This window comes from Erinaceus europaeus, chromosome X (genome assembly GCF_950295315.1).
Source record: "Erinaceus europaeus chromosome X, mEriEur2.1, whole genome shotgun sequence".
Classification (NCBI taxonomy): Eukaryota; Metazoa; Chordata; class Mammalia; order Eulipotyphla; family Erinaceidae; genus Erinaceus; species Erinaceus europaeus.
This window is the reverse complement of record NC_080185.1, coordinates 33,766,792-33,793,704: the sequence shown is the minus strand read 5'-3', so window position 1 is coordinate 33,793,704 and position 26,913 is coordinate 33,766,792.

Here is a 26,913-nt window from a genome sequence, read left to right as displayed (position 1 = left end):
CTACCACGCAACTCCCAAGAAGTAAGTTTTTTCTAAGACTTTGTGATAACTATAGTGGTAATCAGAGTTTGTGGGGGTACAGAGCTTTGGAGGTGGTTGTAGTGTATAACTATAGTGTTGTAATCTTATAATTTTGTAAACCATTATTAAAGCACTCACATTAAAAAAAAAGGACAAATGTATGTGGATCTTTAGCCAACCAATTGGGAAACACTTGCTATTTAGAAACTGATTAGACAAAATTGAAAATAAATGGTCAATGGGAAAACAAATGTTTGCAATAATTTTTTCTAGGTAGAGGTAGAGAGGCAAAGGGAAAGAGGGAGAAATGGAGAGAGATGCCACAGTACCAAACCTTTCTTCTATGCAGTAGGAGTCAGGCTCAGACCCCTTGACCACACACTTGGCAAAGCTATGCACTATGCAAGTAAACTATTCTTTTGGCCTATGTATATGTAAAATAACCACATCTACTATAATCCAACTCATTTCTAGGAATTTGTCCTAAAGAAACAATTTAAAATGGTATATGAATTTAAACACAAGGTGACCAACTGCAATAGAATTCATGATTACTGTGGTCTGGGAGGTGGCACAGTGGATAAAGCATTGGACTCTAAAGCATGAGGTTCTGAGTTCAATCCTCAGCAGCACATGGGCCAGAGAGGTGTCTGGTTATTTTTCTCTCTTCTCCTATCTTTCTCACTAATAAATAAATTAAATTAAATTTAAAAAAATAATCCATGATTGCCAACAGATCTGCAATTATCATAAGTAATTAAACCTCATTTTCAGCTTGAAAAGTTAAAGAAGGGAGTCAGGGGGTAGCTCAACAGATTAAGCACATATGATGCAAAGCTCAAGGACCAGCAGAAGGATCCCTGTTCAAGCCCCCAGATCCTCACCTGCAGTTCTGCAGGTGCTTATCTTTCTCCCTCCTCCGTCTTCCCCTCTCTCCATTTCTCTCTGTCCTATCCAACAACAACATCAATAACAACAATAATAATAACTACAACAATCAAAAGCACAAGGGCAACAAAAGGGAATAAATAAATATTTTTAAAAATTTAAAAAAATAAAAGTTAAAGAAATTTATGTTTTCCTTTTAATATGAACATAATTTATTAGAGCAATAGCGATTAATCAAAATTGACTCAGTTTGGTATGTACCTCCTTTTGGACTTCATTCAGACTTACATTGGCTTTTGTTTCTTTTTTTTTTTCAACTTCAGTGTCACTTTATAGAGGAAAGAGTTATTGGATTGTTGTTGTCACAATGGTATATTTGCACATTTCCTAAAAATAGTTATCAATGTATTTCATTCTCCTCAAAATCATCATCCTGCTTGAACTGCATTTTTAATATAACTGAAATCTGACAATAAACAATATACTTTTAACTTTTAAAATAACCTTTTACTTTAGTCTATGTATATGTATATGTATATGTATATGTATATGTATATGTATATGTATATGTATATGTATATGTATATGTATATTCACAAGAAAGTGGCAAGTGAGAGATGACCCAGGAACCAAGCTCGTGGTGGCAAGGCAATTAAAATCATTATTCATTTTAACACCCCAGAGTTGGGCGGTAGCACACCTGGTTAAGCCACGTGGCGCATACCATAATGACCAGCGTCAGCCTCCTTGTCTGTTTGCCAGCATCTCCAGCCAGAAAAAGGCAGAGACAAGTCTGAAACGGAAGTGGTTTGACAATACCATACATGGTTAGGAAAGGGGAGGAGAAAGTTTAAAGGGGCTGGGAATGGTAGGGGGCTTCCTTAGCAACTGTTGCTAGGGTTTTAAGTGGTAGGATTAATAATACCCTCCGGGCTTGAAGGTAGAAAAAGAATATATTAAATGGGCAGAATGGGTGGGAGAATAGGATGGAGGCCTTATGTCATTTGTTAAGCAAAGCAGAAGATTGATATGTAGATAATAAAAAGACAGGCCATAGTATCAAGGAATGCAGGGTGGAGCAGGGAGAGCTGGCTCAATGTTTTAAGGAATGCTGGGCTCCTGGAGGCAGAAAAATGCAGGGTGCTTTGTGAGGCAGGGAGTCTAATATGGCGTGGTAATCCTTTGGGGTTCCTGTATCCCCCTTGCTCAACCTCTCCATAGGGAGAGAGATGAACAGGATAGACACAACCTTCAGGTGAAACTCGGCCAGGCTCTACCACATCCTCACAATCTCCCTACAAAGTGATAGTACAGTTTCTATATATAATACACTAAATGTCTCTTATTAACATTTTATATTTATGCAATATATGTGTGCTCCATATCTTAAATATTTTATTTATTTGCTTATTGATTTAATTATTGTTAACGAGAGAGACAATCAGAGCACTGCTCAGCTCTTGTATAAGTTGGTAATGGAACTTGAACGTGAGACCTTTGAGACCTCAAATATGTAAGCTGATATTTATAAATCTGCTCATCAATTTATGTATTCAGTGATTACTTTATGTTATGACTTCATGGCTATTTATTCTGTAATTTGATTATAGCACAAATCAATTAATTTTATTGCAAAAATTCACCAACTTCAAATATTTTAAGCCCTTTCAGGAGTCCTCTCTGTCCCTGTGGTGTACTCATAAATATAGATTTTTCTTCCTTTTCTTTCTTTTTTATCATTTTATTTTGGGGATTAACAGTTTACAGTGCAGTGTTGACACATGGGTACATTTTCTCATTTTAACATGATATGTACCTGCAAAACACTCTCACTCCCAACTTGGGCCTTTTTAGACCATCAAGTATCAGGACCCCAGCCCTCTCCCCCCACTCTCCCCCTGTCCTCCTTCCCCAGAGACCCTTGCTTTGGTACAATACACCAAACCCAGTTCAAGATTTATTTTGTGTTCTCCCTTTCAGTTCTTGTTATTTAAGTTCCACTTACAAATGAGATGATTTCATAATCATCCACTTCTTGGCTTATTTCACTTAACATGATTCCTTCAAGCTTCTTACAAGATGAAGTGAAGGCAGCTTCATCATTCTTCACATACATACACACTGACAAGTGGAATAGAATTGAGAGCCCAGAAATAAGCCCCCATACCTATGGGCATCTACTTTTTGACACAGGAGCCCACAATACTAAATGGGAAAAGGAGAGCCTTTTAAACAATCTATGTTGAGAAAATTGGGTTGAAATGTGTTGAGGAATGAAACTAGACCATTACATTTTACCACAGGCAAAATTAAATCTCCAAATTGATGAAGGATTTGGGATGTGGGGCGGGGTGCTAGCACACCTGGTTAAGGGCACATAGTACAAAGAGCAAGGATTGGAGTTCCAGCTCCCCACTCCCTACCTACAGAAAGGACACTTCACAATCAGTGAAGCAGGTCTTCAGGTGTATATCTTTCCCTCTCCCTCACTATCTCTTTCCCCCCTCTCAATCTCTCACTGTCCTATCCAATAAAATAAAAAAAGGCCACCAGGAGCAGGTATATTTGTAGAGTAGGCACTGGTGAGCTCCAGTGATAACCCTGGAGAAAAAAGAAGGATTTGAACATTAGACCAGAAGTATCAAATATTCAGAGAAAAACATTGGCAGAACTCTTTCATTCTAAGTTTTATTGTTACTTTTATTTTTTTCTTCATTTCTGGCACCGTTAGAGAGGGAAGAGGGAAATAGAGAGGGGGAGAGAGAGACAGAGACAGACAGAGAGAGAGAGACCTACAGCCTTGCTTCACAACTCATGAAGTTTTTCCCCTGCAGGTGGGAACCGGGGCCTCGAACCAAGTTCCTTACACACTGTAACATGTGTGTTCAACCAGGTGCACTACCACCCAGCCCCCAAACACCTTTGTTGTATGTATGAGTATGTATATGTGTGTAGAGGGTGGGGTTTATGCTTTCTTTTCCTTTTGTATTTATCATGTTTGATATAGCGCCTGTTTAGAGTGGGGTGGTGCTGGATATTGGCCGGTTGTATTGTGTTCTTTTGTCTCTTTTTTTTTTTCAGCTGAGTATGTTACCATGACACACATGCCATTATGATTCTCTAGCTCTTAGTTTACATTGTTCTTTTCTGTTGAAATAAGGGATCCCCTTTTGGAATAACTGGGGGAATTGTTTGACTATACTCTTTAGTCCTATAAGAGTTGAACTTTGTGCTTTGTGTGTATTGACATTGTCTGTGAACATCCCTGCAGGTCCACAAATCTGGAGTGAACTTCTTTGGGTCTATTAAATAAGCTATAAAAATGCTTATATAACTCAGTTGATCTGTGATTAAATTGGAAAACATCTAAATTGCTTATTGGACTTGTGAAAAAATTTAGAGAGCTCTCAATCTAAATTACTTATTGGAATAAAACTAAAATAATAAAGAAAAAAGATAGAAAGAAATCATATTAAAAAGTGTCTTGAATTGCCCTGGGGAATTTTGTAAATAATTTTTAGAATCATATAGTAATGAAATAACATGAGAGATATCTCAAAGCCAATACAGGACTCTCTTGAGCTTCTAGATCGTTTGTGTGCTAAGTTCAAATCTATTAGTTTAAAAAAATGAATTAAGTAATTAGAGCCTATGAACAACCAAAAGCAAAATAAGAAAACCCAGTTTCTCTCCTCCTGCTTCAACCATTACCTTTAGTTTGTGGTTTAAGCCCTACCACCACTGTGAGAACCTAGCTTGGTTGAAAAGAAAATCTACTTGGTTGATGTGACAAATGAGATAGTATTAGCCAGCACTTTTACTTAAAAATGAGTAGCACAAATAAAGTCTGATTTAAATAGATAAGACAAGCAATAAAGTGGGGAAATGAAGAGAGACACCTTTAAATCTCGGTGGGTTTCTTTTGTCATTATTTGTTAAAAAGGAAAGTATAAATGGGATTACCTCTTCTAAAATAGTAAATATGGCTATATGAGAGGCAAACTATATTTTTCAAACATTCATTGAAAATTAGTTTGTCACATGTATAGAATATTAACAAAAAATAAGAAATCACTGAATATGTATATTTGTAGGCCTTATTTATTTATTTATTTATTTATTTAATCACTACTTATTTTTCCTACCTGAGTTCTCACTGAGGCTTGGTGCTTGCACAACAACTCCACCATTCCTGGAGGCATTTTGTTTCCTTTTAGTTTTTCTTAAAGATGGAGGGGGGGATAAGAAACACCTTCAGTACTGCCCCCACCCTTCATAGAACTCCCCAGCCCTCCACTCCCCACATATAGAAACCAGAGACTTGAACCTGGGTCCTTTCAATTGGTAACATATGCTGTCTTCTGGGAGTGCTACCACCTGTTCTCCCTTCTGATTATTTAGCCTCACATAACATGATTAAAACTGAATTCTGTAGCTTTTCACCTGCAGATGGGGAATGCATTTGAAATTCAGATCTTTGTGTTCTGTTATGTATGCCCTCTACCAGATGCATCACTTCCTGGGTAGAGATTAAAGAGAAAAGATGATTTTAGAAATATTTCTTTTTTAATAATTTTATTTATAAAATGGAAATAATGACAAGACCATAGGATAAGAGTGGTATGACTCCACACAATAACCACCACCATAACACCCTACCCCATACCTTCCCTTGATTGATTTACTATTCTTTATCCCTCAGGGAGTATGGAACCAGGGTCATTATGGGGTGCAGAAGGTGGAAGGTCTGGCTTCTGTAATTGCTTCCCCTTTGAACATGGGCATTGTCAGGTTGATCCATACTCCCAGCCTGTCCACCTCTTTCCCTAGTGGAGCAGAGCTCTGGGGAGGAGGGGCTGCAGGACACATTGGTGGGGTTGTTTGCCCAGGGAAGTCTGGTTGGCATCATGGTAGCATCTGGAATCTGGTGGCTGAAAAAAGAGTTAACATATAAATCAGACCAAATTGTTGAATAATCATGAACCTAAAGTCAAGAATATTGCAGATGAAGACTTCCAGTCTCCATTTTGGAAAAAGCTAGTGAGTCTATTTTAGTTATATTCCAAGGGGTCCATGGCTTTACTAGTTTTTGCCTGTGCTTGACATCTGATATGACCCAAGGACTTTGTTTATATATAGCTGTATCTTATAACATATTGCCACGTGTTGCTTCCCTGGTCTAAGCTTTTAGGAGACATAATATTTCAAAGAAAACATCATTATTAGAACTATATTAACAATTTGAGCCCACTGTAAAAATTCAATCTGATTACCAATTTTAAGTCTAAAGTGCTTAGACTGAAGGAATTCAGCCAATGGTCCATGCATCAAAACATTTCAAGTTACGTTCTTCTTGAATGGCTTTGCAAACCAACACTGTTCTTTTTTCCTTTTTTACTTGCATTGACTAAGAACTGAAACAATCTTTTCTGAAACCACATACATTTGACACAGAGTTAAAAGAGATCAACATGGGAGTCGGGCGGTAGCGCAGTGGTTAAACGCACATGGTACAAAGCACAAGGACCAGCATAATGATCCTGGTTGGAGTCCCTGCCTCCCCATCTGCAGAGGAGTCACTTCACAGGTAGTGAAGCAGGTCTCTACGTGTCTATCTTTTTCTCCTCCTCTCTGTCTTCCCCTCATGTCTCCATTTCTCTCTGTCCTATCCAACAACAACAACATCAATAACAAAAACAATAAATAACTACAACAACAATAGAAACAACAAGGGAAACAAAAAAGAGAATAAATTAAAAAAAAGATCAAAACAACAAATGTACATGGAGAAACCTCATCCGTTATCTTAAAATAATAATAAATTCAGTAAATTAGCAGTATACAAAATTAACACTCATAAATCTGTGGCAGTTCTATGTATATTTATATTTGAAGAGTTAGGTGGAAGCTAACTGACGAACTTAATCCAATTTACAATAGAATCAAGGTAAACAAATAAATAAGCAAATAATAAAATAAATAAAACCTTGGAATGAATCTCACAAAGGAGGTGATTTTTTTTTTCTTTTTGCCTCTGGGTTTATTGCTGGGGTTCTATGACATAGTGATAGCACTATTGATCTACTAATCCTAGCAGCTATTTTTTCCATTTTTATTTTTTATTTTTCTGTTTTATTTGATATGGCACAAAGCAAGTGAGAAAGGAGAGTGAGTGAGAAAAATAAACACTTGAAGACCTGCTTCACCACTGGTGAAGCATCCCTGTTGCATGTGGGGAACAGGGGCTTGAACCTAGGTCCTTGTGCATAGTACTATGTGCACCTAAACTGGTGCACCACTTTCTGGCCCTAAGATGAAAGATAATTACAATGAAAATTATAAAATACTTGTTGGTCATTATGCCAGATCTCCTGCGTTGCTTGATGCTGTGGTCTATTTACATAATCATTGTTTTGCCTGAGACCTGCCCTGCCTGCAGGGTATTGGTTTATCCCATTGGTTCGAACCTTCACAACAGTTGCTATAGAAGCTTTTTGCCTTTGCACTCTTTTCTTTTCTCCACCCCCTCTCTTAGCCATTTCCTTTTCCAACCTGTCACTTCCATTTCAAAAGATATAAAGGTGTTGTCTCTGATCAATAAAGGCATTGCATTGCATTCCCACTCAGCCACGAGTCTCTTCCCTCTGGTCTCTTCCCTCTCCGGGGATGCTAGCCCAGCATTTTGGTGCCTAACATGGGGCCTAACCCGCTAAGTATACGCCACTTGACTCTCTGCAGTCTCATGTTTTTTGCAGGCATTGTGATTCTTTTATTCCCTCTTATTATTTTTCTGTTACCCCTCCATAAGCAACAGATACTGTTAAAAATAAATAGAAAATGGCATAAATAAATGGAAAAATGCTCATTTTTCTTGGAGTGGAAGAATAAACATTATTAAAATGGCCATCCTACCAAAGCAATTTACAATTTTAATGCAGTTCCCTATCAAGATCTCAATACCATTTTTCAACCTGTCAAAATTTTGTGTGGAACACCAAAATTTTGTATAGGGCACCAAAGTAAAAACCCTGTGGTGAGGGGGAGGGTAGACATTAGGCTTCCTGGGGTGGCAAGGGGGTTGGGGGGAGTGTGGGTGGGTGGGATGGGATACAGTCTTTTGGTGGCAGGAATGGTGTTTATGTACAAAAAAACAACAAAAAAAGAACAACAACTACAAAATAATATCTAAAGTACTTCTGTGAAAAGAAAAAGAAAAAAATAGAGGTATCTGAGGGTGAGAGTATTTTGCAGAAAGCTGATAAAACTATATATGTACCAACAACTGTATTTACTGTAAAGGATTAATATCTCCAATAAAAAATGGATATATCACACTCTCAAGTTTATTCTATATTACAAAGCAACAGTAATCAAAACAGCATGGCACTGGAATAATAAATAGACACCAGGACCAATGGAACAGAATTGCAAGCTGAGAAAGTAATTTACACACACACACACACACACACACACACACACACATATGTGTATATATATATATAATAAAGTGGTCAAAACCATTCAGTGGGAGAAAGAAGATCTCATCAACAAATGGTGTTAAAACAATTGTACATCCACATATAGAAAAATAAAAGTAGAACATCATTTAACACCATGGTACAAAAATCAGATCAAAATGGATCAGGGATCTGGTATTAGACCAGAAACTCTAAAATATAAAGAAGAAAATAGTGGTAAAATATTTCAGGACCTTAACATCAGATACATATTTGAAGACTTGAACCCATGGCCATGTGGAATGAAAACAAGAGTAAATAAGTGGTACTATGTTAAACTAACATCTTCTACACATCAAAAGGAAACTATACAAGAATTATCAGGCAACTCAGTAATTGGAAGAAGATATTTGCACATAATACATCAGACAAGCAATGATATCAAGCATCTATAAAAAAGTAGTAAAACTAAAAAAAAAAAAAAAGGAAAAAAATAACCCAATAAAAAAGTCGGCCAGGATGCCAGGCGGTACTGCACCTGGTTAAGCACACATATTACCATGCACAAGGACAAGGGTTTGAGCTACCACTGAAGGCGGGAAGCTTAAGGAATGGTGATGCAGATCTGTGGTGTCTTTCTCCCTCTTTATCTCTGCTCCCCCTCAATTGATCTCTGTACTATTAAGTATAATAGAAAGGAAAAAGGAAAAAAATACACTGGAAGTGGTATATTCTTGGTGCTGTCATCGAACATAGCAATAAATGGTGGTGATTAACAAAAAGTGGACCAAAGAAGTAAACAGGCTGTTTATTTTTCTTTTTTTTTTAAGAAAGGTACACATGGCTCACAGACATATGAAGAAATGCTCTACTTCACATATCATCAGAGAAATACAATTAAAAACTACACTGATATTCTACCTCACACCTTTTGGGAAAGTTCTACATGAATAAAACAGGCAATGATAGTTTTTAGCCATGCTGTAAAGAAAGCGGGACAACACTATTACACTGCTTGTGGGAGTGCAAAATAGTACAGCCCCTCTGGAAAGCAATATGTAGAGCCCTTAAACAAATAAAAATGAACTACCTTATGATCCAGCAATATCACTCTAATGTATTTACACAAAGTCCCCAAGAACACTTATCCAAAGACACATGCACCGCTAATATTCATGCCACAGTATCCATGTAGCCAGAGACTGGAAGCAACCTAAATGTCCATCAATAGATGACTGCTTAAAGAAGTCATAGGATATATATTTTATGGAATACTGCTCTGTGGTTTAAAAATATAAAAGGTGATAGTGTGTCTTTTAAGATTAAGTGGATGGGGGGGTTCCCGGAAGATGGCCGACTGAGCAGCTGCTAGTGGCTTGAGCTCTGACCACATCTTTGGGAAACGGTAGGATTTTCTTTTTTTTTTTTTTTTTTTTTTTAATTTTTTATTTAAGAAAGGATTAGTGAACAAAGGCATAAGGTAGGAGGGGTACAACTCCACACAATTCCCACCACCCAATCCCCATAACCCACCCTCTCCCATGATAGCCTTCCCATTCTCTAGCCCTCTGGGAGCATGGACCCAGGGTCGTTGAGGGTTGCAGAAGGTAGAGGGTCTGGCTTCTGTAATTGCTTCCCCACTGAACATGGGCGTTGACTGGTCGGTCCATACGCCCAGTCTGCCTCTCTCTTTCCCTAGTAAGGTGTGTCTCTGGGGAATCTGAGCTCCAGGACACATTGGTGGGGTCTTCAATCCAGGGAAGCCTAGTCAGCATCCTGGTGGCATCTGGAACCTGGTGATTGAAAAGAGAGTTAACATACAAAGCCAAACAATTTGTTGAGCAATCATGGATCCCAAGTTTGGAATAGTGGAGAGGAAGTGTTAGGGAGGTACTCACTGCAAACTCTAGTGTAATCCTGCTTTCAGGTATATATTTTGCAGTAGTTTATGGATACGTGTGAACATAAGCTCTCTCTCACAGAAACTGGTGTATGTCTAGGTTATGGGACTTTGTTAGAAAGTGAACTACCTGAGATGAAATTAGAGTGTACTATTAAAGGAAAGGTCTCACCCGAGTAATGAAGCTGAAGGGTTGTCATTCCACACGTGAAGTCTCTGGATACAGTCTGAGGTGAAGCATGTTGAGATGGCAATCGTTGCTTTGGTTAGGTTGTGATCGGCGGATGCAATATTATTTGGTTTGGATTGGGAGATGCCTACGGGAAAGTGGGCCCTATCCAAGGGTGCCAGGACTGAGGGAAGTAGGGGCTCTATAGTGAAGATGTGAGGTTCCTGCTGTCTTAGGGTTCAAAAAGACAATCAATAGTTAATATTATCATCACATTATTTGTTAATAGGGTTAACTTTGAAAAGTCCCTTTGTTATGGTTTGCTGTACAGTACCCAGTATCTTGTATATAGCTGTGCTATTGGAAGCTTCTAATCTACTTGGTCTAGGCTTTTAAGAGAGTCCGCATATCAAATATGTAGCCTATCTGTTTAAAAGATTCAAGTTTGTCTTTTGAGAACCTTTGAGACATACAATTGATTTCCCCCTCTCATATTAATTAACTACTGATTTATATGTCTACATTTTGCTAGGAGTGTACATAAACACCATTCCCATCACCAAAGGACCGTGACCCATCCCTCCCGCCCACTCCCACCCCCCACTGGCCCAGGAAGCTACATGTCTACCCCTCACCACTGGGTTTTTACTTTGGTGCCCTACTTACAATTTGATCAGGTCCTGCTTTTAGTTTCCCTTTCAGATCTTCTAAGTCAGCTTCTGTTGATGAGTGGGATCATCCCATACTCATCTTTATCTTTCTGACTTAGTTCACTTAACATAATTCCTTCTAGCTCTGTCCAAGATGGGTCAGAGAAGGTGGGTTCATTGTTCTTGATAGCTGCATAGTATTCCATTGTGTATATATACCACAGCTTTCTCAGCCATTCATCTGTTGTTGGGCACCTGGGTTGCTTCCAGGTTTTAGCTATTATGAATTGTGCTGCTATGAACATAGGAGTACACACCTCTTTTTGGTTGGCTGTTATGGAGTCCTTGGGGTATAACCCCAGGAGAGGAATTATTGGGTCATATGGAAGGTCCATGTCTAGCCTTCTGAGAGTTTTCCAGACTGCTCTACACAGAGGCTGTACCAATTTACATTCCCACCAGCAATGTAAAAGGGTTCCTCTGTCCCCACATCCTCTCCAGCATTTGTTGCTGCTGTCCTTTTTGATGTATGCCATTCTTGCAGGAGTGAGGTGGTATCTTAGTGTTGTCTTAATTTGCATTTCTCTGACAATCAGTGACCTAGAGCAGTTTTTCATATGTTTGTTAGCCTTTTGGATCTCCTCTGTGGTGAATGTTTTGTTCATTTCCTCTGCCCATTTTTGGATGGGGTCATTTGCTTTTTTGCGGCTAAGTTTGCTGAGCTCTTTATATATTTTGGTGATTAGTTTCTTGTCTGATGTCTGGCATGTGAAGATCTTCTCCCATTCTGTGAGGGGTCTCTCTGTTTGTTTAATAGTTTCTTTGGATGTGCAGAAGCTTTTCAATTTGATGTAGTCCCATTGGTTTGTTTCTGCTTTGGTCTTCCTTGCAATTGGGTTTGATTCATCAAAGATGTCCTTGAGGTGTAGATGGGAAAGTGTTTTACCAATGTTTTCCTCTAAGTATTTGATTGTTTCTGGTCTGACATCTAGGTCTTTGATCCATTTGGAGTTGATTTTTGTTTCTGGTGAGATAGAGTGGTTCAATTTCATTCTTCTGCATGTTTCAACCCAGTTTTCCCAGCACCATTTATTGAAGAGAGCCTCCTTCTTCCATTTAATCCTTTGGGCCCCCTTATCAAAGATTAGATGCCTTTAGTAGGCCAGTCAATAAGGGGTCCTAGCGGTGACACCAAGGAGGTGACTATAACTTAATTTGGGTTAAAAATTAGAGTAGAAAAAAAGGGGAAATTTTTTTTTTTCTGTTTAATAATAAAGCACACCTCCTCCCCTTCCACCCACCCCATAACCAGTCCCTGGGGACCAGCTCCTAGCAGTCTCCCCTGCTGACCTTCTGTCTTTACCAAATTCCTGTCCCACCAGGGAATATCATTCATTCTAAGTCTATACCCTTCTGAAATATCTGGCCTTTTATCTTTCTAAGTAGCCAACCCCCACACCTCACCCCGCATAGCTAATTAAATAATTAAAAATAAATAAATAAATAACTCTTTCCATTCACCGCTCTTTTATGACTGTTCTTTTTCTTATCTTTTTCTTTTTTCTCTCTCTCTTTCTTTTTTTTTTTTCCTTTTCTCATTCTTGTCATCCTTTCTTCCTTAATCCTACAGCGTCCAAAGGCACAGGCCCCAGCCCCCACACCACCAAACAGTGTGCTTTTTTGAATTCACTGATACACATTTGGGAATTATTTTGGGGAAGAATCCTGACTCAGTGTGGACTCTCACTGCGAGTGTCTCTGCTCAACTTCCCTTCCTCCTTCAGCCACCCCTAGAATATACAGTGGATAGTATATTTGCATAACTGTCTATTTCAGCTATCCATGTCTAGTCCTGAGGGTTTTTTTTTCTCATTCTTAACAATCAGCTGCCTCTGATCACAAGGTTTGAGGTAATCTGGGACAGGTTTTTTTTTTTACCCTGCTCTATTTTATTATTAATATTATATAAAGACATATACCTTCCCCCCCTTTAGGTTGATCAGAATTAACTCTTAGGGTATCTTTCATTGCTACGGTAGTGGGCATCATTGCTATCATCGTGGGCATCTTATCTACAGGCTCTCCCCTCCCTCCTCCTCCTACCTAATTAAAAAAATTAAATTAAATTAAATTAAAAAGAAAGTAATAAAAAAACTTTTCCTTTCACTGATCTTTAATTACAGCTCTTTTTCTTATCTTTTCCCTTTTCTCTCACTTGTCTCTTTATTCTTTTTTTTCTTTTTTTTATCTTGTCATACAATTCTTCCTTCTTCTTTGCCTTTCTGAATTTGTGGATTATTTTGTGGAAGAAATCTGACTCAGAGTGGACTCTCTATGTGTGTATCTCTACTCTACTACTGTTTCCCCTCTTGCTACCCTTAGAATATTCAGTGGATAGTAGATTTGCATAACTGTCTATTCTTTCTATCTCTTCTTTCTTCTCTCTTTCTTCTTCACTGGGATTTGGTTACTATTTTTTCACAGACTGGAGAAATTGGCTAACTGGTAGTGATTAAACTGCTTCAATACTTGCTTCAGTTGCTGCTGTAATTCCTGAGGTTGGTGAGTGCAATTGTCATAAAGGTATTTAGTACAGTGTTGCTTGTACTCAAGACACAACAGCTGAGGAACAACAGAGCATAAAAAAAAGAAACAAATAAATCAGAAAAATGGGTAGATCAAAAACAAATAAAACTGCTACTCCAGTGAATGAAGACAAGAACCCAGAAGAAACTACAAATCAGCCAGAAGTAACCATAGATAAGAAAAGTATGCAAGCAATAATAAATTTATTAATCAAATAAATGAAAACAACATTGGAGGAAAGTAAGGGTAGTATTAGGGAAACAACAGTTGAGACCCCCAAGGAAAATACTGATTATCTTGAGGCAATTAGAGAACTGAAAGCTGAAATAGATGCAATGAAGAAAGAAGCTGAGGCAAGGGAAAGCAGACTAACAGAAGCAGAAAACAGAATTAGTCAGACAGAGGATGAGTTAGAGAAAACGAAGAAAGAGGTGAAAGAGCTTAAAAAGAGATTGAGAGACACTGAAAACAACAACAGAGACATAGGGGATGATCTCAAAAGAAGTAACATTCGCATAATTGTCCTGCAAGAGGAAGAAAGAGAGGAAGGGGAAGCAAACATTCTAGAGGAAATAATAGAAGAAAACTTTCCAACCTGAATAACAAAAAGGACATCAACATTCAAGAGGCCCAGAGAGTAGCAAAAAGAAACAACCCAGACCTGACGACACCAAGACACATCATAGTCACAATGAGAAGAAGTAAGGATAAAGAAAGGATCCTAAAGGCTGCATGAGAGAAACAAAAAGTCACATACAAGGGAAAACCCATAAGATTATCTGCAGATTTCTCCACTCAAACTCTAAAAGCCAGAAGCGAATGTCAAGATATCTATCAAGCCCTGAATGAAAAGGGTTTCAACCAAGGATAATATATCCTGCTAGACTTTCATTCAAACTAGATGGAGGGATCAAAACCTTCTTAGACAAACAACAGTTAAAGGAGTTAACCATCACCAAACTGGCCCTGAAAGAGGTTCTAAAAGACCTCTTATAAACAAGAACATCATTATAATACTTGCAATATATCAGAGCAAACAAAAAAAAATTTTGAACAATGGCATGACAATACATTAAATCCATAATATCAATAAATGTCAATGGCTTAAACTCACCCATCAAAAGGCACAGGGTGGGGGGATGGGTCATAAAACATAACCCAACCATATGCTGCTTCCAAGAATCCCATCTGTCACAACAAGATAAACACAGTCTTAAAGTGAAAGGATGGAAAACTATCATACAGGATAACGGACCACAAAAAAGGTCAGGAACAGCCATTCTCATCTCAGACACGATAGATTTTAAATTAAATAAAGTAATAAAAGATAGGCAAGGACATTACATAATGATTAGAGGATCAATCAGGCAAGAAGACTTAACAATTATTAACATCTATGCACCCAATGAGGGACCATCTAAATACATCAAGCACTTACTGAAATAATTTCAAAAATACATCAATAGTAATACAATAATAGTGGGAGACTTCAATACCTCACTCTCACACTTAGGCATATCAACAAAGCAGAGAACCAATAAAGATACAAGAGAATTGAATGAAGAGATTGACAGACTAGATGTCTTGGATATTTTCAGAGTCTTTCACCCAAAAAACTGTAATACACCTTCTTTTCAAATCCACATAACACATACTGAAGGATAGACCACATGTTAGGCCACAAAGACAGCATCAATAAATTCAAGATTATTGAAATCATCCCAAGTATCTTCTCATACCACAGTGGAGTAAAACTAATATTTAACAACAAACAGAAAATTATTAAAAGTCACAGAATTTGGAAACTAAACAACATACTCCTTAAAAACCACTCAGAGACTCACTCAAGCAGGACATTCAAATGTTCCTGGAAACAAATGAAAATGAAGACACAACCTATCAAAATATTTGGGACACAGATAAAGCAGTACTGAGAGTGAAACTTATAACCATACAATCACATATTAAACACCAAGAAGAAGCTGAAATGAACGACTTTACTGCACACCTCAAGGACTTAGAGGAAGAGGAACAAAGGAACCCTAAAGCAACCAGAAGGACAAAAATCACTAAAGTTAGAGCATAAATAAACAACATCAAAAATAAGAGAAACATACAAAAATCAATGAAGCCAAATGTTGGTTCTTTAAAAGATTAAACAAAATTGACAAACCCCTAGCCAGACTCACCAAACAAAAAAAGAGAGAAGATTCAAAATAATAGAATTGTAAACGATGGAGTAGATATAACAACTGACACCACAAAAATACAGAGAATCCTGCAAAACGTCTATAAAGAACTATATGCCACTAAGCTAGAGAATCTGGAAGAAATGGATCAATTCCTAGAAGCATATGCCCTTCCAAAACTGAACCAAGAAGAACTACAAAATCTAAGTGCAAGAATCACAGACAAAGAAATTAAAAGCATTATTAAGAATATACCCAACAACAAAAGTCCTGGACCAGATGGCTTCATAAACGAATTCTACAAAACATTCAGGAGACAGTTAGTACCCATATTTCTTAAGCTAATCCATAAAATTGAAGAAACAGGAATACTCCCTTCCACCTTCCATGAAGCCAACATCACCCTGATACCAAAAGCTGATAGGGACAGAACAAAAAAGGAAAACTACAGACCAATATCTCTGATGAACATAGATGCCAAAATATTAAACAAGATCTAGGCCAACCGGATACAGCAACATATCAAAAAGATTGTTCATCATGACCAAGTGGGATTCATCCCAGGAATGCAAGGTTGGTTCAACATCTGTAAGTCAAACAATGTCATTCACCACATCAATAAAAGCAAAGCCAAAAACCACATGATTATCTCAATAGATGCAGAGAAAGCCTTTGACAAAATCCAACACCCGTTCATGCTCAAAACTCTACAAAAAATGGGAATAGATGGGGAATTCCTCAAAATAGTGGAGTCTATATATAACAAACCTACAGCCAACATCATACTCAATGGACAGACTGAAAGCATTCCCCCTCAGATCGGGGACTAGACAGGGCTGTCCACTGTCACCGTTACTCTTCAACATAGTATTGGAAGTTCTTGCATAGCAATCAGGCAAGAGAAAGAAAACAAAGGAATACAGATTGCAAGGGAAGAAGTCAAGCTCTCACTATTTGCAGATGATATGATAGTATACATAGGAAAACCTAAAGAATCCAGCAGAAAACTACTGGAAGTTACTAGGCAATATAGCAAGGTATCAGGCTACAAAATCAATGTGCAAAAATCAGTAGCATTTCTTTATGCAAACACTAAATCTGAAGAAGAAGACATCCAGAAATCACTCCCATTTACTGTTTCAGAAAAATCAATCAAATACCTAGGAATAAAATTGACCAAAGAAGTGAAAGACTTGTATGCTGAAAACTATGAGTCGCTACTCAAGGAAATAGAAACTGATACCAAGAAATAGAAATATATCCCATGCTCATGGATTGGAAGAATAAATATCATCAAAATGAATATTCTCCCCAGAGCCATAGACAAATTTAATGCAATACCCATCAAAGTTCCACCAAGCTTCTTTAAGAGAATAGAACAAACACTACAATCATTTATCTGGAACCTGAAAACACCTAGAATTGCCAAAAGCATATTGAGGAAAAGAAACAGAAATGGAGGCATCTCACTACCATATCTTAAGCTATATTATAAAGCCATCATCATCAAAAAAGCCTGCTAGTGGAACAAAAATAGGCACACAGTCCAGTGGAACAGAATTGAAAGCCCAGAAATAAATCCACACACCTATGGACATCTAATCTTTGAAAAGGGGGCCTAAAGGATTAAATGGAAACAGGAGGCTCTCTTCAATAAATTGTGCTGGGAAAACTGGGTTGAAACATGCAGAAGAATTAAATTGAACCACCATATCTCACCAGTAACAAAAATCAACTCCAAATGGATCAAAGACCTAGATGTCAGACCAGAAACAATCAAATACTTAGAGGAAAACATTGGTAAAACACTTTCCCACCCACACCTCAAGGACATCTTTGATGAATCAAACCCAATTGCAAGGAAGACTAAAGCAGAAACAAACCAATGGGACTACATCAAATTGAAAAGCTTGTGCACAGCAAAAGAAACTATTAAACAAACAGAGAGACCCCTCACAGAATGGGAAAAGATCTTCACATGCCAGACATCAGAAAAAAACTAATCACCAAAATATATAAAGAGCTCAGCAAACTTAGCCGCAAAAAAGCAAATGACCCAATCCAAAAATGGGCAGAGGAAATGAACAAAACTTTCACCACAGAGGAGATCCAAAAGGCTAACAAACATATGAAAAACTGCTCTAAGTCACTGATTGTCAGAGAAATGCAAATTAAGACAACACTAAGATACCACCTCACTTCTATAAGAATGGCATACATCAAAAAGTACAGCAGCAACAAATGACAATGACAACATCAACAGCAATAATTACACAAATATAAACAATAAGGACAACAAAAAGGAAATAAATAAATAAGTATTTAAAAAGAAGAAATACACTCAGTAACCCTAAAAAAATTGTAACCTATTATAAAATTCACCAAATAAACAATTAAATTTAAAAAATATTAATTGTATAACAGGTAAAAATTGTGCACAGCTGATATATATATATTAGTCAAGAGTAGGTCATGGGTTTTTCAGACAGTTCTCTTGTATTCCATGAGGAATTTCATCCATGTTATCTGGTATTTTCATATTTGACTTATCTCTTTTAATAATTATTCTTGAAGGATACTGCTTCATTGACAGCATTTTAAAATGTGGACTGAATACAAATGCCCATATATTGATGGCACAATATTATCAAGTTGCAAAGTGGGCACCTGGAAATATTTTTAATTTGAGGTAACTAAGTTTCATTCTTCAATACTCCCACCTTTGGCTCTTTCCAGAAGTAAATAACCAGATAAAAGAGATGTACAAATTCCTGTATGAGTTCAAAATAATATAAATCAGTGGGAAGTTGTAGCAGAGTCCATGATTAACTATTTAACTTTTTACAGTTGAATCCACCTATAGCTAATGTCAATAAATCTGAGTATGTGAGATGATTTAGATTTTCAACCTATTCTAAATAATCTTCTTCTCACTTTGATTTTAACTTCACATTAGGTACATGATCCTAAGTTGGGTATCTCAGTAACAGGTTCAGAGCACATGGGCTATTTTTAAACTAAAGAAGTTATAATTTCAATAATTGTTTCATTCTTTGAGTTTCCTTTAAGTGAAATATGAGAACATAATCACGAAGGCATGTATGTCAACCTTCCTTTCCCATATCTCCTCTTAAAACCCAGTATTTGAACTGCCAATTCCAAATCTCTATCAAACTATTACAGCAAGGAGGCTGTACCTTTGGCCATTATTGGACTGTTTATGAACATACTTTTCCTTTGTCTGTATAAATGTGACCCAGAAGTCCTAATTTTTTGCAATATTTGGTATTCTAGATCTCGTATAGTATTCTAAGAATATGTATATAAGTAGTAGTTTGGTAAACAAAGGCAAGTTCAAACTCAGAGTCTATTTCTAACTAAGTTCAAACTCAGTGCTTTTCAGGGTTACTACCCTCCTGGGGTTATAGATATAAGTCTGACTAGATAAGTTTTCTCAGGATCTTTTTCTTGGAGAATCTGTAATCTCCAACAGTCCTTTGCCAGACAGAACAGGATTTCTTGGAATTAATCAAACAGTAAATTAATAAATTCAGGTGTGTGTGGAGCCAGGATCTTAAGCGAGTGCAATTTCACTTTCATTCAGAGAGTCAGAGAAGGAATAACAGAAAAGAGAGATAACAACACTAGAGCTTCTCCTGTTGCCACCATGACACTTTCATGTACTATCGGATTACAAAGTTAGATCACATATATAACAAAGCATGTGCATTAACTGAGATATCTCTCTATCCTCCAGCAGTCTTCATTGACATTTTCCAAGTCAAAAGTGACAAGTGGATCCTGTCTGTTTTCAGACTATCTCGGCATTGTTGTAGTGGTCCTATATCATGAATTCAGATAGTAAGAAGATTAGGATATTTATTTGTTAATTGCAATCACAGTAAAAACCTACAAGATTTTTCCTGACAGTCATCAGCATATACAACTTTGATGCACCTCATATTCACATAGTGGTTTCCATAAGCATATGCCTTATCCAACATCCATAGGTCAATTCTTTACTGCCCTTCTTCTTGACCATATAGTCATGCACATATTTTATGATTATTTATCTCTAGAACCCTAACCAATACACAAGGAGTCATAAGTCAGATCCATCTGATTTCCACTGATAACATTTATTTTGAGTAAATGATTGTTGCATAGTCATTGTCTTTTACCTGTGGAACACCTGGCTACTTGGGAAATAAAAGCTCCTCAATACTCATCCTTTTATACATTCTTTCCCCAAACCACATAGTTCAGTGAGTCAGATCCTTTCTAAAAACATTTTCTGACACCACATGCTTGTTTTTCACATGAAGTATGTTGTTGCAACAGCAATTTCAATTCTTCAATATTAACTATGTGTCCCAGAACTTATTTTTAACTCCAACACTAACCTGTCGGTGGGGAAGTAATTACAGAAGCCAGACTTTACACCTTCTGCATCTCACAATGACCTTGGGTCCATACTCCCAGAGGGCTAAAGAATAGGAAAGCTATCATGGGAGGGGATGTCATGTGGAGTTCCGGTGGTGGTAACTGTGTAGAGATGTACCCCTCTTATCCTATGGTTTTGTCAGTGTTTCACATATATATACTGTTGTATCTTGTTGGCAAAAATTTTATTCAATATTTTAGCATCTATGATTATCAGAGATATTGGTCTATAGCTTTCTTTTTTGTTGTGCCCCTTTCTGCTTTTGGTATCAGGGCAATTTTGGCTTCATAGAAGCTGGAAGGGAGTATTCCTGTTTCTTCAATTGTTTGGAAGAGCTTTAATATAGAGGTATTAACTCTTCCTTGAAGGTTTTTGTAGAACTTACTTGTAAAGTCATCTGGTCCAGGCCTTTTGTTGTTAGAAAGGTTTCTGATCACTATTTCATTTTATTTGATTGTGATTTTCCTGTCCATACTTTTTAATCTCTCTTTGTTTAATTTTGGAAGTTAGTATATATTTAAGAATTCATCTGTTTCTTCCAAATTCTCTAACTTGGTGGCTTATCACTGTTCAAAGATGATCATTCTTTTTACAGAGTCAGAGTATGTGCAATTTTAATACTCCCAGACTGCTTTTTCATTCACATAAAGACACATACACATCAACACTAGAGCTTCCTTGGTTGTGGTGATGCAGTACACTGGTGACCATTGATGGAAGTCCTGGCACAGTGTTGACATCAGCCTTGGCGACGGAGTATGCTATGATCTGCACAGGTGCATGGTGGACTGTGGGTGAATCCAGCCTGTGTTGGTGTACAAAGCATTGTGTATGGATTGAATAGATTTAAAAGTACAGCCAGCCAGAAGTCAATCTCTTTGGCTGCTGCTGCTGCTTCTTCTGGTCAGAAGTACCTTGGCAGAGGTGCTTCAGGTATCCATCCTGGCTACTTCTACTGGGAATTGAACTCTGCTAGCTGATAAACTTTTAGACCTCTCTACAGCCATGAGCAACCTTTACCAGAGCTTATAATTGTTCATTTTATGGGACTAAGGTTTTGATAACTATACTCAGACTTTATGGACCTAGCATACTCTTAACCCTTGATGATAATTATTTTGCCTTTTACCTTTTTCACCCCAATAATCCATGTATTGTTTAAACCCGTTCCCAGCCCTCTGCTGTGAATCCTTTTGCATGCTGCAGTAGCAGCCACACTAACCCTTTTTAAGTTAAATAACAACACTGGATGCCTTGGCATTTCTCAGCAGTGTCAAAGTTCAAATCTGCACCATATATATGGCAATGTAAATGCCATACCTGGTGAGCTGTTTCTCAGACTCAGATGTGTTGCTTCAAGCTTAAACACATTTTTTTTGCTAATCCTACTTAGCTTTATTATTTCCTGGTCAAATAAATAAAAATCTCCTGTTTGTTTTATTTATTTGTTTGTTTATTTTTCACCGGGTTTATTGTTGGGGCTTGCTGTCTGCAAAAGGAATCAACCCCTCTGGGATACCATTTTTTGCCCTTCTTTATTTGATATGGCAGAAAGAAATTGAGAAGGAAGGAGGAGATAGAGAAGGAGAAAAAAAAAAAAAAAGATAGATACCAGCAGTGCTTGCTCCCTTCCCCTGCAGGTGGGGATCTGGGGCTTGAATCCAGGTCCTTGTGCATAGTTACATGTGTGATTAACCAGGTGCCCAACCACCCAGGCTGCAGTTGCTGCTTTGAATTTCAAATAATTGAAGTTCCTTTATGTAATATGTTTGTATGCTTTTCTCAATTAATCATAATGAAGTAGCACCTAAAAAAATACAAAAAAACCTTTACAAGCACATAGTTTATCTGACCACCATCAGTTACAAACTAATCCATTATTGGTGCTGAGAAAAAAAAAAACACATATTAATTAAAGCCAAGTATCACAACAAGCAACTCTACTGTTTCATGTGGAGATTAGGGACAATGCCCAGATCTGACTTCCCCACTCTGTTTTTCTCCCTGCCTTCCCCTTTTATATCAGTCCTTGGGTAGGTCTTGCTATGCCATTAAGCCTGCCTATCAAGTCACATAGTGAGAAGCCAGATGTTTCGTTGTTATTTAGGCTGCACACATAGCTTAAATCTACCATTTTCAGGTAGATAAGTAAATGATCATTTAGGCAATGCAGATGGTTTGGTTAAAGTCTCTTTCTACAGCAGGAGAGAGAGCATAATGGTTATGCAAAAGACTTTTGTGCCTGAAGTTCTGAGGTCCCAGGCTCAATCCTCTACATCACCATAAACAAGAGCTGAGCAGTACTCTGGTCTTGATCCCTTTCTGTATCTTTCTCTCACTAAAATGAAGTGAATAAAATATTTAAAAAAATAAATTTAAGAAGTCATTTTTATTTCTTCTTCTATAAAACACAGGGGTACAAATTAAATGACTTTTAATGATAATTTTAATAACTTTATTGGTGGTTTATGGTTTATAGTAGCTGTTGACACATAGGTACAATTTCTTTGTTTTGTTTAGTTTTTGCCACCAGGGTTGTTGCTGGGACTCAGTGCTGGCACTATGAACCCATGGCTCCTGGTGCCTATTTTTTCCATTTTTATTCTTTCTATATTTTTTAATTTTTATTTGAAAAGACAGAGAGAATTTGAGATGGGAAGAGGTCATAGAGTAGGAAAGAGAAAAATAGACACGCGAAAATCTGCTTCACTACTTGTGAAGAATCCTCCCTTCTGGTGGGGGAACAGAGACTCCACCCCGATCCTTGTGCATGGTAATATGTGCGCTTAACTGAGTATGCTACCACCCAGCCACCAATTTCTCAGCTCTTCATGGTAGGTATCTGCCTGAAGAACACTCTCACCCCAACACAGGTCTTTTTCACACTCATGCAAAAGGACGACAATGCCCTTTCTACTAACTCCTTCTCCCTCCTTTTCCAGAATCCTGTGTTTTGTTGTAAAGTACCATGACCAGTACAATATATTTTCTCTTTCTGGTCTTGTTTCTTAAGATGCACGTATGAGTGAGATCATCTGGTATTCATCCTTTACTTCTTGACTTACTTACTTAATATGATGACTTCAGGTTCCATCCAAGCTGAGGCAAAGGAAATGAGCTCATCATTTTTGACAACTGAGTAGTATTCAAATATATATACATCATAGCTTTCTGGGCCACTCATACGATGTGTTATGCATCTGGGTTGCTTCCAAGTTTTGGCGATGATTCTAAATTGTTCTGTTAAGAATGTAGATGTACATAGATCTCTTTCAATTGGTGTTTCTGTTGTTGTTATTGTTATTGTTTGTTTGCTTTGCTTTGCTTTGTCCTTTGGATAAATGCCCAGGAAAGTAACTATTGAGTTATACGGTAAGTCCATGTCTAATCTTCTGAGAAATCTCCAGACTGTTTTCCACATGGGTTGGACCAATCTATATTCCCACCAGCAGTATAGAAGGGTTATTTTGCCCCCGCCCCACACATCTTCTCCAACATTTGTTTCTGTCCTTTTGAAAATTTGACGTTCTCAGGGGTGTTAAGTGGTATATCGTTGTTTTAATTAACATTTCTCTGATAATCAGTGATTTTACACATTTTCCATAAGTATGATGGGCCTCTAAAAATCTCTTCCTTAGCAGATAATATGATAGTATACACAGAAAGCATAAGTGAACCCAATAGAAAGCTCCTGGAAATCACTGAACAATATAGTGATGTAGAAAGCTACAAAATTAATATACAAAAATCAGTGTTATTGCTCTGTGAAAACACTAGGGTAGAAGAAGGAATCTGCAAATTGCTCCCATTTCCTATATATGCCAGTAAAAAAAAATCTAGTTGCTAGGAATAAATGTAGCAAGGAAGATGGAAGACATGTATAGTGAGCATTATTAGTCACTATTTAAGAAAAATGAAATAAAAATAAATGAAAAGATATCCCATGACCACAGGCTGAAAGAATTAACATCATCAAAATAACAATCCTATCCAGAATCATATATACATTTAATGAAATTCTTATTAAGATCTCTTCAGATTTCTTTAAAGGAAAAGAAAAAAGTTGCATAAGTTTATCAGGCACAAGAAAATATCTAAGATTTTCAAAGAAATCTGGAGAATAAAGAAAAAGACTGTAGGTATCACTCTTGCTAATCTCAAGCTCTATTACATGGCTGTTAGAATCAAAACCGCATGATACTGGAGCAAAAATAGACATACAGACCGATGGAATAAGACTGATAAAACTGGAAGTTCAGGAATAAGCTCCCATACCTATGGACAACTAGTTTTTGACAAGGGTCCCACTTACTTCAGTAAATGGTGTTGGGAAAACTGTATTAAATCATGCCGAAACAGGACCATCATATACCACCATGCACAAAGTCAATGCCAAATGGATAAAAGACATGGATATTATTGCAACCCTGCGGATCCTCTGGTTGGAAGCATAGCCACTCAGTATTTGACCAATAGAGCAGAACATGACAGGATAGCCAGACAGTGGACCAAAAGATATGCGACATAATTCACATAATTTGAATGCAGTGTGAAGGGGCAAAAGGCATCGTCTCACTGTGCTGCAAATCTTTATAGCCTTTACAGTACGAACTTCTGTGTATATATTATACTGATTCTACTCTTTGCTTTTATCCTTTGGAAACTGGAAAACTCCCCAAAAAGGTAAATGCTACCAAGAGTAGAACTTTGTAGCTGTAGATTAGTTGTATTTCAAACACCTACTTGCAAGTCTTGCTTCTTTGGGATATCAAAACGTATTTTGTGATGTACTAAGGATACTGGTCCTGAAGTCTACCAAATATTATAGTGCATTTTAGCCTAATTCATTATCTGTATGAAGTTATAAAGGTAGCTGTGGAAGACTAGGAATTATGTCATTTGTATTAAACCCAGATCTATTTCTGAGTATGTGGTTCATGCTGTTGTGAAAATATTTAACCTTTTCCTTTTTAGGTAATGAGAGGATTTTCTTTTTACTCTTTGTAGCTCAGAGATAATTTGATGTATCATCTCAAACACAATAAACATGTGTCTGAAGGCATAAAAAATAAGACATGGACATTAGACCAGAAATTATTAAATAAGTAGAAGAAAATGTTGGCAAAACATTTAATGATGTCTGCTTTTGGTAATTTCTTCAAAGATTAAAGTCCAGAAACAAAACAAAAGGTACACCAAAAGGAATATACCAAATTTAAAAGCTTCTGCATGGCTAAAGAACCAACCACCAAAACAGAAAGCCATTTAATAGAAAAGGAGAAGTTTTTTTTTTTTTACCTGTAATATTTTATTTTTTATTTATTTTTAATTTCTTTATTGGGGAATTAATGTGTTACATTCGACAGTAAATACAATAGTTTCTACATGCATATTTTTCCCAGTTTTCCATATAACAATACAACCCCCACTAGGTCCTCAGGGAGAAGATTTTTATACTCCAAACATCAGATTAAAAACTAATAACCTAAAAATATAAATAACTCACTAAACAAACCAACAAGTAACCCAGAAAGCTATGGAAAGGACACATATAGAATCTAAAGTTTTCTTCTACCTTTCCTTCTTTTTTTTACATTAAATCAATTTAAGTGTTAGACCACCTAAATAACTTAGAAAGGAAAATTATTTTTTCACCTGTACTAGCACAAAGGAAATATCAAGAGTTTGAAGGTGTAACAGATAAAGGAATATTTGAAGTGGACCCTTGTCTTCTCTCTGCCTGCTGAAATGAGAACTGGAACTTCCACCCCCACCCACACACCTGGAAAACAATGAAACTTGATTTACAAGGAAACATCCTAGTGGGGGAAGAGAAGGGCTGGCTAGGCAGTGGGCAGCAGGTTAAGCTCACATAGTAGGAAGAACAGGATCCCTCTTGTTCCTCATCTACAGGGAGGAATCACTTCACAAGCGGTGAAGTAGGTCTGCAGGTATATATATTTTTCTATCTCCCTCTCCTCTCTCAATTTCTCTCTGTCATAACCAAAAAAATTGAAATAATAATAATAATAGCCACAGAAGCAGTGGATTTGTACTGCAGGCACTGAGCCCCAGCAATAACCGTGGAGGCAAATAAAGCAATAAAAATTTAAAAAATAAAAGACTATTGTTTACTTTTGCTTTCAGGTATATATTTTGTCCTAATTTATGTATACATGTGAAACTATGCTCTAACTCACGGAACTGGTCTATATCTAGGTTTTGGGACTTTCTTAGGAAGTGAACCACCTGAATGGAATTAGAGAATCCTATCAAAGATTCAGCCTAATGTCTGTGCATTAAAGTTTGAGACATTCGATCATTTTCCCCCTCTCATATTAATTAAATAGTGATTTATGTGACTACGAATTAATAAGAGTGTACATAAACATCATTCCCACCACCAAAAGGCTGTGACCCATCCCACCCCGCACCTCCATGCCCCATGAAGGCGAACATCCACCCTCACCCTCAACCCAGGTTTTTTACTTCAGTGCCCTAGTCCAAATTCAGTCAAATCCTACTTTGGAGAATGTGTTGTCATGCCATGTACAGGATCCAGGTTCAAACTCAAACCCCAACTAAACTGAAGGTAGCTTAAGCATTGTA